Here is a 10,158-nt window from a genome sequence, read left to right on the forward strand (position 1 = left end):
AAACATTTTTTCCATCCAGTCATCTTTTGACTCCAAAGGCTATCTTACAAATAAAATGATGGAAGCTTCATGTTTTCACATAATTATTCATAGAAAAGTATTTCAAAGGTAATAAAAGAATACCACATCTTTAAAGGATTAAAGGACTTTGAGTTTTTTAGAAAAACAATCTTTGGAATGATTATTGAGAAAATAATATGTAATAAAGTGTTAATAAAATGTGTAATGTAGACTATATGACCCTAATTCTAAGAGGACTGTAGAAGGACCTTAAAAAGTTAATTTTGGCTACCTAATTGAGAGTTTCAGGGATACATATGTAAATCTTCACCACATTCGGAGGTAACTGTGTTGTACATGGAGTTCTCAATTGGTCTAGATAATAAAAAGCTGGAATCAAATGTAGAAGGAACTGCTGAGAGATCAGAGAGAAGGAGCAAGCCACAGCTCACTTTACCTCTTTAGTGTCTCAGCAGACAAGTGATTTCCTGCTTATGTCCTGTTTATGCCCAGCTACCTCACTTCCTGTTTGTCTGTTTAGACATCCATACCTTGATAGATAGCTAGAGGCAAGCTCCATTCTCTGATTCTCAGACAGGCTTTATTTGTACAAGCAAGATAACAACACAGTCTGAGAATGGCAGAGAACTTCTGTTTTATTAATTAGATCCACACACACACACACACATTACAGTTTGCTATTTCAATGAGCACTCAATGCATAGTGAGAATATATGGATAGTTATGCATTGTTACTTCTTGTAATGAGCCTTGAAGAAATTCTAATTATGACAAATGTTTAATGAATTCTTTTAAGTTATATTCAGAACTGTTCTGTAGAGCACATGTGCACTGTGTTCATTTTATTTTATTTTGATTGTCATTATGTGATTTTTAAGATTATCTTCAACTTTATAAGTATATTAAAATAGCATATTTTTGGAGATATCTTCTGCTACACTGAAGTCCTTGAGATTCATGAACTAAGGTCATGTACACAACACACAAATCAATAGATTTAATAATATTCCATATAAAACTTCAGTTAGAAACACAATAATCTATATATTACTTGTTGAATATCATACCATGAATATAAAAATAATTTTTCAAAAAAATGCCAAGGTTAGATAGGTACATTTCAAAATTTGTTATTCTGTTCCAATTATTGTATCCATAGAAAAAGAAAGTTTGATTTAAGTATGATGCTCATCCGTACCTGTAAGGAAGGAATTAGATTACAAAACTATTGTTAAGCAGTGTAAGTGTTCCCATATAATCTGAAACAATTCAATGCATGGCAATATCTTTATTTTCAATTTATTTAGTTAATTTAGAACCAATCTTATTTTACATATCAATCCCAGTTCCCTCTCCCTCAGATCCTCCCATACCCCTCACTTAATCCCCTATTCCACTCCCCATCCACACCCCAGAGAGGCTGAGGTCTTCCATGGGAGATCATCAAAGCCTGTCACATCATTTGGGGGAGGGTGTAGTGAGGTAGTCCTTTTGTAGCACTGACCACGCCCATTGGGGGGTGGAGCGATGGGCGGAGGTGACCTGAGAAAGGAGGTCGGAGGGGGCCAGGAAGGTGCTCTCTCTTTCTGGCGTGACTCGGACAGGAGAGGATCGGGTTGAATTTCCTGGTGTTCATATGTCTAGGTTGTAAGTTATTTCTCCCTGAATAAACATCTATTCGGCCTATTTGTTTATCTTGATCCTTATTTACCGCAATAGGAGGGTCTAGATCCTTTTCCATGTATCTTGGCTGAGAGAGTATTCCTCCATGGGGAATAGGCTTCCAAAGTTCATTTGTGCACTAGGGATAAATACTGGTTCCACTTTCAGAGCACTAGGGATAAATACTGGTTTCAGAGGACCCACAGACTGCCCCTGCCTCCAACTGTCATCCACAGAGGGCTTGGTTTGGTCCAAAGCTGGTTTGCCAGCTTTACAAGTGGGGTCCCTGTGCTCTCACTTGGTCATGTCAGCTATTTCTGTGGGTTTCTCTAGCCAGATCTTGACCCCTTTAATCATGTGTCCTCCCTCACTACAACTGCATTCTAGGAGTATGGCTCATTGTTTAGCTGTGGGTATCTGCTTATGCTTCCATTAGCTATTAGATGAAGGCTCTAGAATAGCATTTAAGGTAGTCATCAATCTCATTATAGGGGAAGGGCATTTAAGGTAGCTTCTACACTATTGCTTAGATTCTTAGTTGGATTCATCCTTGTGGATCTGTGGACATTTCTCTAGTGCCAGATTTTTCTTTAAACCTATAATGGCTCCCTCTATTAAGGTATCTCTTTTCTTGTTCTCCTCTATTATCCCCCCAACTCATTCTTCCTTTGACATCACATATACTAAAATTGGAATGACACAGAGAAGATTAGCATAGCACCTGCACATGGCACTATCTTAAAAGCAGATACTATCATCTTCTAAAAAGACCTAGTAAGTATGTAAGACTATATTACAATTTGAGTATTTTAAGAATAGTGAATATTAAGATAGTTCCTTTAGTAAAAAGGGGAACCTTTTTCATTCAGGAAATATGGGTAGCATTTAAGGTAAACCTTGGGTTAGATATGGTATTCTAACACTAATATACTGTGAATACACAGAATCAATATTACTCATACTATGTGTATATGAATACAGATTTTGTTCACCCTTCAGTGACTTACCTGATCAAAAATCACAGTCAATTATATGATGATATTTTCCAGATCTAGTAATAATCACAGAGAGATTATGTCTTTTTCTTCTCTCCACATCAGAAGCTGATTTCCCTGATTATTAAACTTCAGATTGTCTAATTCAGTACTTACCTTCTGTTGAAGACACAATCATTCAATTTTGATGACTTTGAACCACTACCACTCTTCTAGAGTCTTTGTAGTATTACAAGTGATTTGTCCCAAGGCAAATTAAAATTTCTAGTTGCTTTGGTAAATTAAGCTTTTCTTCTTTTATGGTACTTGGATTGCTTGATCTTGGTGATCTAGAATGATTTATAAAAACAACAATTACATGAAAATGATTGGATAATGTTATACAGACCAAGGAAAAATGATAGTAGCTAATGGATATATATGAACATCCTAGAACAACTAACTTGAAAAGGAAATACAAAACTGTGTAAATAAACAACAGGACAAAAATAATAATAGAAAACTAACAGCAATCAGGGCATGCATGTCAAAAATAACTTTAAATAATAATTGATTTTACTTTTTAATCAAAACATACAAGCAGAGTTCAATGGATTAAAAATTAAAAATCCATCTATCTTCTGATAGCAAAATAAATCAGCATTAAAGAAAAACATCACTTTAAAGTGAAAATATAAATAAATACAAATGATCTAAGAAATGAGACCCAGTGCTTAGCTGTGAATCTCTGCTTCCATCAGCTCTAGAGGAAGGCTCTATATAGTCATCAGTCTCATTATAGGGGAAGGGCATATAAGAAGGACTCCACTACTGCTTAGATTCTTATTTGGGGTCATTCTTGTGGATTCTCGGCTATTTTCCTAGTGCCGAGTTCCTCCTTAAGCCCATTACAGCCCCTTCTATTAAGGTATCTCTTTCATTGCTCTCCTTCTCTGTTCTTCCCCCAACTGGACTTTCCTTATTCCCCATGTTCTGCTCCCCCTCCTCTTATCCCCCTTCTTTTTCTCCTAGCCCCCTCCCCTCCCCAATGTCCTAGTTTACTCAGCAGATTTTGTCCCTTTCCCCTTTTTAGGGAGAGTCCATGTCTCTCTTAGGGTCCTCTTTGTTTCCCAGCTTCTCTGGGGTTGAGGATTGTAGGCTGGTAATACTTTGCTCTATATCTAATAACCATCCTAGAGCATTCACCTAGTAGCTGACAGAAGCAGAAGCAGAGATTCACAGCAAAGCACTGAGCCAAACTCTTTGAATCCAATTGCAGAGAGGGAGGAGTATTGAGCAAAGGGGTCAAGACCACGCTGGGGAAAGGCACAGAAAGAGCTTACCTGAGCAAGGAGGAACTCATGGCCTCCAGACTGAACAAGGTCTGCTGATTGATGTGTCAGTTGGGGGAAGCTAGGGAAGTCTATCGAGCCTCTAGCAATAAAACCAGCATTTATCCCTGGTGCCTGAATGGAGTTTTGGAGCCCATTCCCTACTGAGGGATATTCTCTCAGTCTATATATAAGGATAAGGCTCCAGTCCTGTCCATAGGATAGAAAAGACTTTGATATTTCCCCATGGGAGGCCTCAGCCTCCTTGAGGAGTGGATGGGGGTGGGATGGAAGAATGGTCGGGGGAAATGGGAGGTAGAACGAGCTGGAATTGGTATATAAAGGAAGCTTGTTTTTAATTTAAATAAAAAATTAATTTTAAAAAGTTAAAAGAAAAAAGAAAGTGAATTTGTGGAATCTCACACCAAATAAATCACAGAGGAACCATATAACAAAATAATAGCACATTTATCCTTATTTGTTTAATACTGGATGTTTGGTAGAAAAATTTTCCTACATAGTATAAAATCTACAATTACTCAAATATTGCCAAATTGTTAGTATAAACACACTCACCCACACATACCTGAAATGACAGAGACCCACATGCATTCGTGCGTGTGCGCGCGCATACATACACACACACACACACACACACACAGAGAGAGAGAGAGAGAGAGAGAGAGAGAGAGAGAGAGAGAGAGAGAGAGAGAAGCAGTGTTTCTAGTGCACTAAGTGTCAATGTGGAGAGTTATGAGACAGGCAGAACAAGAGAACTGCTTGAGAGAAGGAAACCTTTATTATCCCACAGCTCTACTGCAGCAAACCCAGACAGCTATTCCACAGACACTTAAGTCTAAATTAGTTAATGGCCCTTGTCAGCAGCCTGCTGTCTCACAGATACTGCAAAGTACTTCTTCCTTTCAGGCACAGACAGCCTTGGCTGCAGTGAAGGGTACTGAGGAAGTAGGACACGTGTCATCAATGAAATATACCAGATCGCTAATGTATTTCTCCTGGAAATCATTATTAATCCCTAACTTCTCAGCCTGAAACTCTAACTGCCAAAATGAAACAGTGGTAATGACAGTTAACGTGACAGAGACAAAAATTAAATATATTTCAAATATTGATAATAAATCACAAGAAATAAAACAAAAACAAAACACATTATTACACATTAATAAAAACCTTTATAAACCTGTACAAAAGGTTTAAAATTCAGTGACTTTAGAATAATAGCACACTACTGATTAGAACATTAGGTTTTGTCTATGTATCAAATGCAAATATTGTATTGCATTGTTTCTCAATCTTGTGTAAAATATCAAGTGAAGGGAATGTATTTATGAAGTATGACATGATGTAGAATTCAACATTTCTGACCCCAGATTCATCGTCTCTAAAACAAGTATAATAATGGTTGCTTAGAGGGTCATTATGGACAAACCTTAAGAATCATATTAAGGCTTGTAGAGTACTGGGTGGTTTGAAAAGAGAAACATCTAAGTGTGAATTAAACAGAGAATAAATAGAAGTAATTACAGGAAGTGCAGTGCAAATGTCTATTTAAGCAGATAGGATAAGTAAATTACCCTCTGTCATTCATAAGGTTCTTGGACAAACTGTTTAAACTTGCTACATTTAATCTGTGACCTGGAAAAGTTACTCATAATGAATATGTGGGAATTAAATAACCAAGCCCATGTAATGCAGCAGACTGATAAAACAAACAAGAAGAAACAAAAATAACCCAGATGTTGCATACATTACAGGAAGTTTTACTACCTTTACTGGACACTGCACTGGCTAATTTCCCCATTATTGGGTGTTGTGTAAATAACAATATTAAAACTTTAGTCACAGTGGTAACAAAAGAGTTACTGAGCAATGACTTCTGGGAAGGTATTTTAGAAATAAAACTGTCCAGAACATACATACATACATACATACATACATACATACATACATACATACATTTAATAATAAAAGAGGTAATCAGTTTGAAAGTGAGCAAGTAGTAGAGATATATGAGATGTTTTGGTAGAGGACACAGAGAAACTTAGGAAATTAGAAAAAGAGGAAAATATTTAATAAATATAAAATAATTAGTGAGCTTTGATCTTGTGGGTATCAATGTCCACTGTAGTATGTCTCTCTTGGTTGTTCTTGTTCAGTTTATCTTTAGGCAGCCATCTCAATGATTATGGGTGTAGCTTCTGGTTTACCTGGAGATATAGACTTACTGGATGGATCTTAAAATGTATTCCCTTCCCTCTTCCTCATTTACTCTACCTTGAACTATAGATGTCAGAGTTGTCTTTAAATCTGTTCAGAGTTAGCTAAAAAGCTATTGTTGTTTTATCGGTTGTGCCTTTAAGTAATGGTCTCCCCTATCACAAAGAAGTTTTCTTGATGAGGGATGAGGACTACACTTATGTGGGGAAAAAAGACACATATTTAAAAAGAAAGTAGCGGTACTCCAATCCATAATTTCACCAGTTTTGGGTTCTTGGCTAGTTTTTCATTTTCAGGCATGATTTCTTCCTGTTGAATTTTTTTTTTTATGTTTTAATTTTACTCATTTTACATAGCAAACACAATTCTCCCTTTCCTCTTCCCTTTCTTCCACCTCCCTCCAATCCCTCCCCATCCATTCCTCATAAAGAGTAAAGCCTCCCATGGGGAAATAATAAAGTCTGGCACTTTCAATTGAGGCAGAACCAAGCCCCAACTCCCATCCCTACTACCCCCGCCAGAGCATTAAGGTTGAGCAACGCACACTACCATGTGGGATGGGCTTCAAAAAGCCAGGTCAGATCATGCACGTTGGATAGAAACAGATTCCACTGCCATGGGTCCCACAAACAGACCAGGCTACACAACTGTCACCCACATTTTATGCTAGGGAAATTTCTTGAAATTTTGTTTAGTCTAGAACATTAAGTTGATGTGGGACCAAATCTCCTCTCTCTCCTCCCACCCACATATGTTAAGACTGAGAATGGCATCCATGAATAGGGAATGGCCTCCAACAAGGTAACTCATGCACCAGGGATAGATGCAGGTTTACTGCCAGGGGCCACGCAGATAGTCCGAATTCCACAACTGCCTCCCACATATTGAGGGCCTAGTTTGGTCTAATGGAAGCCCCAGAGTACTTGAGAATCCACAAGCTGGGGTCAGTTGAATCAAGCTTGGGTCAGTTGAATCCGTAAATTTCCCCTTCTTCGTGTAATCTCTCCTCCCTCTCTCTGTCTGGATTCAGGAGCTCTGCTGTTGTATGGTTGTGGATCTTTCAATCTGGTTCCATCAATTACTGCATGAAGGCTCTGTGATGATAGTTGGAGTGTTCAGCAATCTGATAACAGCAGAAAGTCAGCTTTCTGGTAGGAGTCTCCACTCCTGGTAGGAGTCTTAACTGGGGTCCCGTAACTGATGGAAGTAGTGAATGGGGAATTTGCTGGGTGAAGACGAGGGGTGGGAGATAGAACTTTGGTTGGAATGTATAATGAAATTAAAAAAAAAAAGTAACAAAGTGGAGAATAAATTGGAGAACTGATGACCTGAACTACAAAAAACACAATAATTCTTGTTTAATCTCAACTCCAATTAGAGATCTGTTGTTATCAGCAAGATGTATGTGTCAGTGCTAAAGCTTTAGAGTTATTTGCTATACTATTTAATCTTTGTTTGGGTTCATAGGCATTAAAGTTGGTTAGGAGTCTTTTGGTGTATTTCCACCGTTGGAAAAATGCATAGGAAAACGTATAATCTCTTCTATTCAATCTATAAGTGATAGTATGAAAATAAATCCTAAATCTTTAGTATAATTAAATATTTTATTTGCTATACAGGAGAATGAAGGAGAGAAATTCAAGTTAGAATTTCTTCATACCATAACTGTATTTTAAGATATGAGGAAAAAAAACAAAAAACTATCTCCAATTACTTTTCTCACTTTACTTAACCCAACTCCCAGGTACTCAAAAAGGATATTCTGTTTGAACATGCTATAAAACAATGAGTAATTTCAACTGAATCTGAACTGTGATATGCTTCAGTATAGGACATCAAGAATAGATTTTATAATCTAAATAATGTTCTCTATATTTACACAAAAGTAGAGGTTAATATAATAAAGATAAACTCTAAATTGTTTTATGAATGGATAACTTTGCAAAAAGATTAATGGAGAAATCATTGTTTCTATTAAAACTTAAGAAATGCTATACCTTCCAAGAAACTGTGAAAGGTTCCCTCATCTTAGAAAGATCAGTCAACTGCAGTCTCCAAACCACCATGTACTTACAATTTTTTAATAAGAATATCACTCACCTCTTTAAATACATCACTCTAGGCACACTTAAGACACAAAGACCCTGTCTCAAAAAACAAAGCAAAACATCAACAACAACAACAAAAAGACATAAAGAGACCTCAGAATCTCCTATGCTCAACTCATAAATGTTGAAAAAAGACCATTTTACATTCCTCAGATTCCATTCAGGAAGTACTTTTATGAAAATACTAGGAGGAGCATTGCAGCAATTTAAATATACCATGTATATAATATTATGTGTACATATATATATACACATATGTATGTATATATATATGTATACACATATATGTGTGTATACATATATATATATATATATATATATATATATATATATATATATATATTTCATGACAGATTTTTACTCTAAATTCAACATGAGGTTCATTACTTTATGTTGAAGACAGGTGAAGTCAAGATGGAGAGGATAAAAAATGTGGTAGTTTGTGACACCACCTTTAATCTAGGCTCTTCAAGAGTAAAATAGTTTACGGACTAAAAGTTTAAGTACAGATCTAATGACATATTGAGGTTCCAGGTAGTCTAAATTATCAAATATATGTCTATCTCAAACACCAAACAAAAAGTCATGTAGGAATAAAGGATAAATAATTAGTACTTATCTCCCTATACGCTATATTATGACTTTAGATTAATATCCATAATTAAAAAAACTCCAGAAATCTCTGAAAAAACAAAACTTAAGTAATAAATTGGTTAATTAAATGAACTTTGTTTTCAAAAGAAGTTCAGATGTCTTTTCCAAAAGTAAAATTCACATTAAGTCAAATTTTGAGATAACTCATACCTATCAAAATGGCAATCATTAAAAGTTCTAATATCAAGGGGCTGGAGAGTTTATTCTGCAGTTAAAAGTGGTTGTTTGTCTTCCACAAACATCATTAGAGTGCTAAATACCCACTTTAGGTAATTCCCAACAATTGTCACTATAGTTCCAGCATATCTGATACCTCTACTCTGGGTGGGTACCTCCACCTACAGTAAATGTAACATATGTAACATATGATATCTATATAACATATGCACTTGGTGTATGATCAAAACATACAAATGCACACACAGAAACACATATCAGCTTTATTACAAAATGTAATAAAATTATTGTTTTAAAAGGATTTAATAAACTAGTAGAACATTCCAAATCATAAATTTTCTATTGAAAAATTATTCTGTTTGGCCTGTGATTTCTAAGGTATTTTAATTAAGGTGTAGGCTGTATCATTTTATTATATTTTAAGTAATTGTTTATCTATATGATATATATGCATGTATATATGTATATACATATATATCTTCAGTATATATAAATAAATTCTCTATCTTAAATATTGAAGGAAAACAAAATGATTATGAAAAACACAAAAGTGAGTTATTATGCAGATGGAGATAAAAGTGAAGGTGAGATATTACACAGCCTTATGTTATTGTGAAATTTTATATTTCATTCTAAATGACAAGGGACAAAGAAAAAATATTCATAGACAATAGTCTACATAGTTTTAAAAGGCTCTTGAACCACCCCTTTGTTCTACAATGTGAAAGGAGATTTTCCATTCTTGCTTCTAGGGTATTTGTTATTAGTTCTTGCATCTTGAGTAAGTATCATCTTCACCACAAATAATGAAACTTCATTTTATATATGTATATGTATACATATATACATGTATACATATATATATATGTATACATATACATATATATTTGTGTGTGTGTGTATATGTGTGTATGCATTTTAAATTAATAATGTAATGTTTCCCTATGGCTTTTTCATTTATATTTTGTGTTTATTGTCCCTCATACCTCCTCT

The 10,158-nt window shown here is 35.4% G+C and overlaps 1 pseudogene; it reads left to right on the plus strand.

The window, feature by feature from the left end:
* Positions 1–2,351: 2,351 nt before the first annotated feature.
* Positions 2,352–2,446, plus strand: LOC127227580 (uncharacterized; annotated as a pseudogene).
* Positions 2,447–10,158: the final 7,712 nt, after the last annotated feature.

The sequence above is a fragment of the Phodopus roborovskii genome, unplaced genomic scaffold (genome assembly GCF_943737965.1).
Source record: "Phodopus roborovskii unplaced genomic scaffold, PHOROB, whole genome shotgun sequence".
Classification (NCBI taxonomy): Eukaryota; Metazoa; Chordata; class Mammalia; order Rodentia; family Cricetidae; genus Phodopus; species Phodopus roborovskii.